Below are 9,414 nucleotides of genomic sequence, written 5' to 3'. Positions count from 1 at the left end.
CATCGTTCCCTTCCAAAGCTGATTGGCAAATGGACTAAGCTGTGATGTGGATTTTGACTGTACCACGTCTGAAATAGATTACACGAATGATGGAATATTAAAAGCGTTCACCTTGAAGCATACGAATAGAAGTGCCGAATATGGCAAGATCTAAAACAGTAAGTCATTGTGATCAGAAATTATTATACATACTACCACTAGAATTATAGATAAGCGGCGAGAATAAATCTTTATTTCTCTCTTCGGAATTGGTATCATATTCTATATCAGCAGTAGATCGGAAACTATCTTACAAAAATAACGATCATACTAATGGGTCGGAAGCGTGCAGATACCGGAATTCAGGATAGAAGAATATTTGTAAAGTTTAAAAATGGAGCAATATTTCAGAGATTATTCGTGGGACAGTTTATAGCACCGAAGCTGTAAAACGTTAGGACTATATTTGGAATGTTCTCACGGGCACACAACTTCGCAGCAGGTTTTGTCAAATCCTGTCGTCGAAATAAAATCTCCAACCACGAAAAATCCTTAAAATATCCTTTGCTATAGCAACGAGATATTTCTGTGGATCTAATCGGGCAGTGACGTTTGTACGCGCGTGTGCGCACGGGAAAAAGAAGGTAGGATATCCAACTCAAGACCAGCTGCATTTGGGTGGGGTACGATTGCTTTGCCTTTTTATCCTCTCTCTCCCTCTCTTTCTGTCTTTCTTTCTCTCTCTCTCTGCGTAGACCCTGGGAGTTTACTTTCGTTGATTCTTGTATGCCTATAGTTGCCCCAATGCTGTGTAGCCACAGAATCCGAGCTCGGGTGGATAAGCTATATCAGGCTCTTGCGCATACGGGCCCACGAGCGGCAGAGCTTGTAATCTTGCCTTCCCCCCATCAATTACAGCCCCTTCCTTAGTGCGTCAATGCGAACCGCTCCTCCATATTCAGCACACGCAGATGATTATAAAACGGGATATTCGTGATACATCATACCCCTCTGCTTCCATGGCGACCGTGTCCTCTTGGGAACACGTGAGAGCTTTCCCCCCTCGCTCGGGCAAATCTCTCACCGCAAGAGAGGGAGAGAAGCTCGATCTCGGCGAGTATCGGCGAAAGCCGGCCAGGCGCTTACGACTCATTAATATGTGAATGTAGTTTGTGGCAGCGCGTGCGTTAGCATGGGGCTTATCACCGCGAAACGGGCCGTCCGATATTAGATTTGCTGACGTCAGTTGATGACGCGTTAGGCCCTAGGATACGGTAATATCGGGGTGAGGCTATCAACTACTGACGTAGTCACTGACGCACACATGGTCGCTTCGACATCAGCATTTGTCGCAAGTAGAGTCTGGCTCACGTCAGTACGCCGCATCGCGGACAACGCTTACACCCGTTTACGACCGTCTCCCGTAACCGTACGTTTGCTCTATATCCGGTCAGCTATCTTTTTACGGGGGGTAGATATATATGAAAAATTATTCGTAAACAAGCTTTTTGTTAAAATAAAGCAATATCACAAAGGGTCGCGGCTAGATCCCGCCCCCTTTACGACGCTATAGTAACTTTTTGATGTTGCCACCATTTACTCTCCAAACCGGCACAATGGTAGGACAGGGTTGTATTCAACGTGGTTCACCTGCACTTAAACGTGTGCCTTCGCTGCCCATCGGCACCAAAGGACTTAAATCAGTCATCAGCTCCTCCCGAAGAAGACCACAATGTGAAAAGGTAAGCTGAAAAAACACCCATGTCCTTTCTCTCTCCTGCATGGTGAATGGCGATATCTGAGTGTTTGACTGGCTTTACCTAACTACGGGCTCTAGCGTCCATTCTCGATCTCTGTACAGGTTTTGGTGTTTGTGTGTTTGTGTGTGATATTGTTGTTGTTATCATTCTTGTTGTGCTGCTGGTGTATAGCAGGACACGTTTACGTGTATGTAGTGTGTTGTTTTTTTCACGGACGCTGTTGTTTACGCGACATGTGGTAGTAAGGCCACATGGCTTCCTTTGTGAAGCGCGAAACGATATCTAGCGATCGCGAGCCAGACAAAAGGGCGCGAAAAAAGACGACTCGAGCTTCATTCAAATGGTACACTGTCAGGCGTTGAACCAGGCAGCACTGGGGCGATATTTCCTCAATACAAGCGCGATGCCTTTAAAAACCACGGTCAACCCAGATGCAGATGTTAATACGTCGATATACCCAGCTGAATGTATTCGATTTTTCACCTCCCTCTTATTGTACGTAAGAATCCTCAGTTTTCCGAGATTGAAGCTCCATGGGAGAGCTTAACAATATGAATCCAATGAGGTTTGTGGGACCACGAGCAAGAGAAGTCTGAAGTTATGAATATTAAGAGAGAAGGATTAATGTAAACTATCATATCAGGCCAAAGTTGACATATCAAACAAGATCACAATGAAGATACGCATTGGAACAAGACGTACTAGGTGAGGTACCTCCTTGCTTGGGCGATGTATCTTCTAGCATGTTAATCTTACGCTTCGTAGTACTTAAACCTCACACATTCAAACGGACACGACAATTTGACACTGAAACAAGGAATGAGCATGACTGGTGAACTGTGTTTGTAAACTTTAACTCTCTGTAAAGGTTTAAAAAGCAGTATTGTCTCTAAAACCTATCATTTCTTGACACACCCTGGTTCCCTGTAAAGATTAACTGTGTTTCGTGAAGCTCTGAGTAACGGTTTCTCAGGAGAGGGTCGGCCGAACACAAATTTTTGTACTTTGGTAAAGGTACCATGGGCGGATTCGCTTAGATGGTATTTGCATCAACATTGCTGGAATACCAGCCCAGTGCTTTGAGAACATCCAGACATTTTTCTCCTTCTGCTCTCTCTCCCTCTCTCTCTTCTCTTTCGTTCTCTCTTTCTTTTTCCCTCTCTCGCTCTCCCGTGCATTTTTTATTTCTGACCATCTGTCGAGATGTTCGTGGTCAAAGGAGAAAGACAAACATTACGAGTGAGTGAGATGTTCAGACTTAAAAAAAGAAAGCATCGTAAAAACAGCAACAAAGAACACCAAGGGGTTGCAACATGACGTAGGATACGTTATCATAAAACACACACACACTCACACAAACAATGAAAACAGGGCATGCGATCCCGCTACTTCACTGCATTATACATCTTAAGAAGATAGCACGCCGCCCGTGCGGTCAGTGACGTCACGGCCATTGTCCGCGTGCCCTCCAAATTCAAGTAGAGACAATAGCCTCATTGATGCAACGTGTTATAACCTCAGATGTATATATTTTCTATGTTTCTCTATCGCTGTCTTCACATTCTTCTCTCTTTCTCTCTCTCTTTCTGTCTCATTTTTCCTTTCACAGCGGCACTCCTGCAAATGCTTGCACTGCAGTGAAATAGTGTGATTATCCATAGTTGTTGGGAGCTTGACGAGTTTACTTTACATTGTATCTTTATCTTGTTCCCGTATTGCATCACAGACGCCGCTGAGTCAGCGTCTAATCGTGTGTACCAAAGGTAAGGACCATCATGCGTAGGGTATACTATTACAATACCAACGCATCAAATGTCGATTGTGCCAGTCACTCATTAATCAAGCAAAGCCATGCTATACTCAAGCTCACGAACACAGACACTGGCACATGACTAATCAGTAACAGTTTGCAGTCATGCGATACAATCATTTCGTACAAATTTCACACATTTTACTTCACTGCGTTTTATAACAAAATAAAATGGAGATCTTTGAATTACTGGAATTGCGAGGCGCTGCACGATTAGACAAAAACAGAACGACTATCGGCATCGATGGCCTTCGCACGTTAGTGTGTAAACAAGCAGTATCAGTAGGCCTACATGATGACGCAAGACTGTGACGTCGTACATTTCGTCATGGGAACACATGTGGGGCTTCTTGCATCTCGGTTAGATCTTAGAAACAGATCTTCAACGCTCACTTGCGCCCAGCTTTCGTTGCATCAGACTGGGTAGATTTTATTTTTCTCATGTGGTACCGGAGAAGTTGTTGTACTGTAACTGGGGAAACAAACCATACAGCTAGCTATGTCAATATGATGTCGTGTTAAAATCCAACTTAATTCTATCAACAACACCAAGAAAAATCAAAATCACATTAGGTTAGTGATATGCCATCTTCATCGTCGACATAACTTAAGCTGACTTTGAGTTCTATTCTCCATGGGGCAGTATAGAATGTAATTATTATGGCGCAGATTTAGCATCATTTACATACAATATTCCACGATATTATGAGAAAGTCAAAAAGTTAAAGAGAGCAAACAAATGCAGTGTTGTCGATTCTTTAAGGCCGTCAAAAAGGCTGATTAGTTGAAAATGAGGTCATTATGTAAAAAAAAAAAAACGAGCGTCCAGAGAGTGCATCCATACGAGGGCAAGCATGTCAAAGTGAGAACCTACCACGATGACGTCTGTTGATAGGTTTCCTTTACTAGGTCGGAAGGGAAGACATACAACCGTGAAGTTGGGATGTCATTCCAAGCAATACTTACGACCTAGATCTTGAGTTTGGTCAGACTCATAAAGAGAACTTTAAAAGTCACTCCATCTGAGAGGGTGTGGTCTGTTCAAGAGAGAGAAGAGATTTTGGTATAAAGGAAAGCGGGACCTTTCCCAGGCGTTTCACAGTGGCCTAGGACTGCCATACTCGTAACATCATCCCGTAGGTCGGTGGTGTAGACGGCATCATTAACGTCGGCAACTTGCTCTCATACAAAGTCAGTGATATTCTGTTAGATGGCGATCTAGAGATGGGGTTAACGTTACATTTATTTTGTAATGGATCCACTTTCGTTCTCTCTTTTCTTCTTCTTCTTCTTCCTTCTTGGCGCGGTTTCGTAACATATCTGTCTATTTCACTCTAATGGTGATTAGTTGACCTTTTCTTGAGTCTCTGACATTTCGCCATTTTTATGTGGGAGCAAAGCTTTAATAGCTTATCTAAAGGCACTTTCGCTTGATCAAACAGACGAGGACCCAGAATGCCCTGGAGATTTTTTAGTCAATAGCCAAAGCTTGTAAAATGTGGTGTTTATTAATCTCGTATCGATTGTCTGATGAGAGTTGTTACAGTTCGGTTTAATGAACAGGGGCCAATGCAACGCCGATCGTCTGCGATTGAGGACTCGAGCACAATGCCGCATTGTACAGGGAGACATTTAGCGCGGCTCTCGTTTGAATTGTTAGCTCTTGCTCTTGCTGACACATTATCAACGTGGTCTAGCAGTCAGCGAGAGTTCACAGTATGTTGACATTCTGTCTAATGCCATGCACCGTTGTCTTCCACCTGCTAAATTCCTAAACGTCCCTGGCGGGAAGTTGCAATTAGACCGAGGTAAAGTGGGGAAGTCGTCATGGGGGAAAAAGTACGCTTAAAACAATTCGACAGAGACACAGGTCCACAGTGTCACTGATTGTAACTGAGAGGGAAGTCGGCTGATTGGCAACGTATCGGGAGGTGATGGGTACGAAAACACTGATGCTCTTTCGAAAATGTCACAAAAGATCGCACTGCTGGCTTCTGGCATTTACCCCGATCTCTACTCTTAGCAAACATTCCTCGCTGCGACGGCATTTTGGTGGTGACATTATAGACGCTATACCCAGCAGACTGGGACCCTGTCTTCGTGGAGTGGAAATGTCACGGTTAATGCATGTGGCCCCGTGTCATCGTTGGACTGGTATTAGCTGGAGGGAGAGGAGAAGGGGTTTGGGCGGCAGTCTGACGAGATAACCCCCTCTGCTCTAACCCTGGTGGCATTTTGGCGGAGCGTCGAGCAGCACTTTCAGATCGCGGCTTCGGGGCAAAGAAAATAGACAACTGCGTTGGTTTGGCCTGCCTCAGCCCTCAAAAGCAGACTTTTGGTGGATTCGGTCGAGAGGGATTTTTGGGGCCACGGAGAAGACATAAAGTACTTGCGGAGTGAAAACGGGCACAAGTTCGCCCGGTTTGTGTCGCCTTACATTCGCTGGAGCAGACAGACGCAAAAACGAAGCTTGCAGATGCTGTTGAGAACAATTTCATGCTAAGATGTGCTTTGGAATCGTGAAAATGCATTTTTGGGGGGTTGGAAGTGTGATGTAAGCAGACTGCCGAATTGTGAGTGTGCCAAACCACATGCGGATGGCAATCACGACATTCAGTGTGTTATGTTTGTGAGACCATCACAAACACGTGTCATACGTGCTGTAGAGAATGTGTGGTGATGTTGAAGGTGCTGGATCTTTTCAGAAACGTATTATTTGTATTATCGCCACATGATCACCTGATTTTTGTACATCAGATAAACCAAGTCAGCCTGAAGAATTGTCATCTTTCGTAAGGTTATTTATTTGTAATACTAACAACACCTATTTCTGTTCCCATTGCATGCACTAACAAAATCCATGCTGACGATACTGGTGTTCATTCAACATCTGCTATGAAACATGTTTTTCACCTGTACTGTTTCCTTTTTGACAGGTACACATGTGGAATATAATGACCCATATCGAAATGGAATACTTTGGAGCTTACGATGACCATGGATGACCTTTATTCAAAGGTGGTGCTGAACCAGAGTATGTTGAAAGCGGTGGAGGTTCCCGCATTTCTGTGAGCACAAATGTCTCGACGTGGTGCAAAGATAAGTGGGATGTGTGCTGGACTACAACTAAAAGGAGAAATACGTCAAGAAAAACCAGGATTTATGCAATTAAGCTCGGTTGGATGCACATTCTTCGCGGCTAATGAATGAACTTACACTGGATATGATGGATAATGGTGTTTGAGGAACAGATGATAACCCCTAACGTTAAGGATGAGACAACTGCATCAACTGTAAATAGCGCGACTGTGTTTGAACGTAAACATTGAGCACAGTGTCAGTTGAAGTGGCTTTCTGACTTCACACCCCTGGCTTAAAGAAATATGGAATATATATTGTATAGATCTATAGCCGCCTTTTCTCATATTCCTTTTCGCAAACCACAGTCATGGCCATGAAAGACACATTCAAGTATTTTCAAACCCTGGATGAGATGGAGAGGAAAAGAGAAAGAGGGTTTTTTCCCCCTTCATCATCTGTCGTTTGCCATGGTGGATAAATAAGACATACTGGAGCACACTGCCATGAATGAATGAAGCAATACGGAGTAGTCGTAGAATGACGTCATAAAAAAGACAGACTTGCTGTAAGCCAACCCAGGCACATGGCTTGCAACCCTGGGCGCGTGATGTGGGCGTTCCTCTAGCAGCGACTATGGTAAGCCACAATACAATCATTTTTTCCTTTTTTATACCTTTATCCTTTATTTCATCGTCTTCGCGCATGTCGTAACATTCACGTTGTATGCCATCACACCATGCTCTGATCTCATGTGTAATGCTGTAAGCTGCCATATTTGTGAATTACGTGCCAGTGTATCTTATAGTGGTCGCTTTCAATTTTTTTTCCTTGAGGGACTGAAGACGTAGAAATCAGTATTAGTATCAATCACATTCATTGTTAAAACTGCATGTTTCATCTGCACGTGTATGTGGATTGCGCACTATAGTTGCAGTTATGGCGTTTTCTTTTCTTCCTAATCAAAGGCATTAAAGGTCTTTTAAAAGAACCCATCTTAAAGTTCTGGTTGAGATAGGCTTCAGGTTTCCAGCTTTTTTGTGAGATAATGGGAAAACCTTTATAACACCTTTCATCACCTTTCATGAAATATGAAAGAGAATACAATTCTCAGGGGAATTCAAAATTTACTTGATAAAGATTGGTTTTGAAATGGCTGAGAAATCCAAAAAACAAAGAGGTCCTAATAAAAGGTGGGACTCACCTTTCATTAGAACTACTTTGATTTGCTTTGTGTTTGGATATCAGCCATTTCAGGGCCGATTTTTTTTTCCAATAAACTTTGAATTCTTCTTATAAAATTGTGTGCTTTTGATATTTCATAAGTGTTTTTTAATTGTCAAAGTAAAAATCTGAATCCCCCATCTCAACCAAAACTATACCATCCCTTTAATACTGCTCATAAAAATATTTAGGCACTCTGTCGGGGAAAGGGGATGAGAGATGTGCATCAACATGGTAAGTGGAGATTGTTATATAATAGCCACACCTAGCTAGCTGCTGAAGGATCTGGTAAACTTGAATGAAAACTTTCTGTGACATTTCAACATTGAATCAAATAAAAAAGCATACGGAGGAGAAAAGAGAGGTAGCAAAAGAGAGAAGATAGCTAGATAGATAAATAGATAGAAAGAGAGAGGGAGAGGGAGAGAGAGAGAGAGAGAGAACAGGCGCTTTTAGCAATTCTAGCTTTCAATTACTCGTAGACTGCATGAAACTTATCATTAGGGAAAAGAGATGTAAAAATATTGATTGAAACTGACCTTGAAAGTTCGAAGGTGTGCGATAATGGTGTTTCTTACTAAGTACCTATATACATACTGATTATGATATGATATAATTTAACATATATCTCTCCTTTTTTCAACTAATACTCCCAACAGCTCCGTCGGTGTTGTGTATATGTCAAGTGTTATGTGTAGGTTGAAGAATGTATATTTTGAAATTCGAGATCTACCTGTTGCTTCTGTATCGTATATTAAACATATTATATGTATATATATATTTATGTGCGTGTGTGTGTATGTATATAGGCCCCTATCCATATATAAGATTACATATCATACTTTGCTATGTTAAACCAATCACATGTAATTACAGTAAAAGCCAAGAACAAAATAAGCAAACGACCAAACAAACAAAAAAACCCAAACTATCTTGCTGGCATTACGGAAAGCACCCCAATTGTTATTTTCTCCCATTCTTTTTTCATTTTTGTCTTCTGCTCCCATACGCTAGTTGATAATAAAGGTAGTATCTCCAAAATAATGATGATGGAAAAATACATCTGTCACCAGAGTTTAGTGATTGGAAGGCAAGCTCTCGAATAAGGTTTCGAGGTGGGAGATATAAGCGGAGGAGGTACACCAGCTTCTGTGAAGACGATGGGTCTGAGGTCGGCGACATCGAAAATGATGCCGTTGATGAGTCAAACCTGCACACCTCTCTAATATCACCTTTTGTCCCTCCCACCCCAAAGTTTCATCACTATGACATTTAGAAGATAACAAAGGAGAAAATCTCTGTCCATATAATGACCGTTAAGGGGTTGGCGAATTACCAAAGTTTATGCACTCGAAGTAGAGTGATATGGCATTACAATTCTCGAGGTTTTTTCTTTCTTTTTTCTTTCTTTTCACATCAGTATGAATTCTCGCTCGAACCGCTAATGTCAGTAGACCAACTTTGTGTGTCATTGTCCCCAATATATGAATTGAAGAATAGAAATGTGAAGGTTCGTTCACAAAACCAGCAAATGGCGTCGAAGTTTCTACCTAGTTCTGCTCT

General features: G+C 42.3%; 1 protein-coding gene across 4 annotated transcripts in view; it reads left to right on the top strand.

The window, feature by feature from the left end:
• The first annotated feature begins 1,457 nt into the window (after positions 1-1,457).
• Positions 1,458-9,414, top strand: part of LOC139721395 (nuclear receptor subfamily 4 group A member 2-like) — a 41,326-nt gene continuing 33,369 nt past the window's right edge. The window contains exons 1-2 of one of the 4 annotated variants that reach the window (XM_071632711.1): positions 1,458-1,721; positions 6,486-7,266. The gene's annotated coding sequence lies outside the window, so the exon portion shown is untranslated. Of the gene's footprint in view, positions 1,722-5,648; positions 7,267-9,414 lie in introns of those variants that run through there. The other 3 variants (XM_071632710.1, XM_071632709.1, XM_071632708.1) reach the window with 3 other exon arrangements.

This window comes from Diadema antillarum, unplaced genomic scaffold, assembly GCF_040938485.1.
Source record: "Diadema antillarum isolate AM-2024a unplaced genomic scaffold, OU_Dant_1.0 scf00000142, whole genome shotgun sequence".
Taxonomy (NCBI): Eukaryota; Metazoa; Echinodermata; class Echinoidea; order Diadematoida; family Diadematidae; genus Diadema; species Diadema antillarum.
The sequence above is the reverse complement of the archived record's forward strand: the minus strand, read 5'-3'. Positions and strand labels throughout refer to the sequence as shown.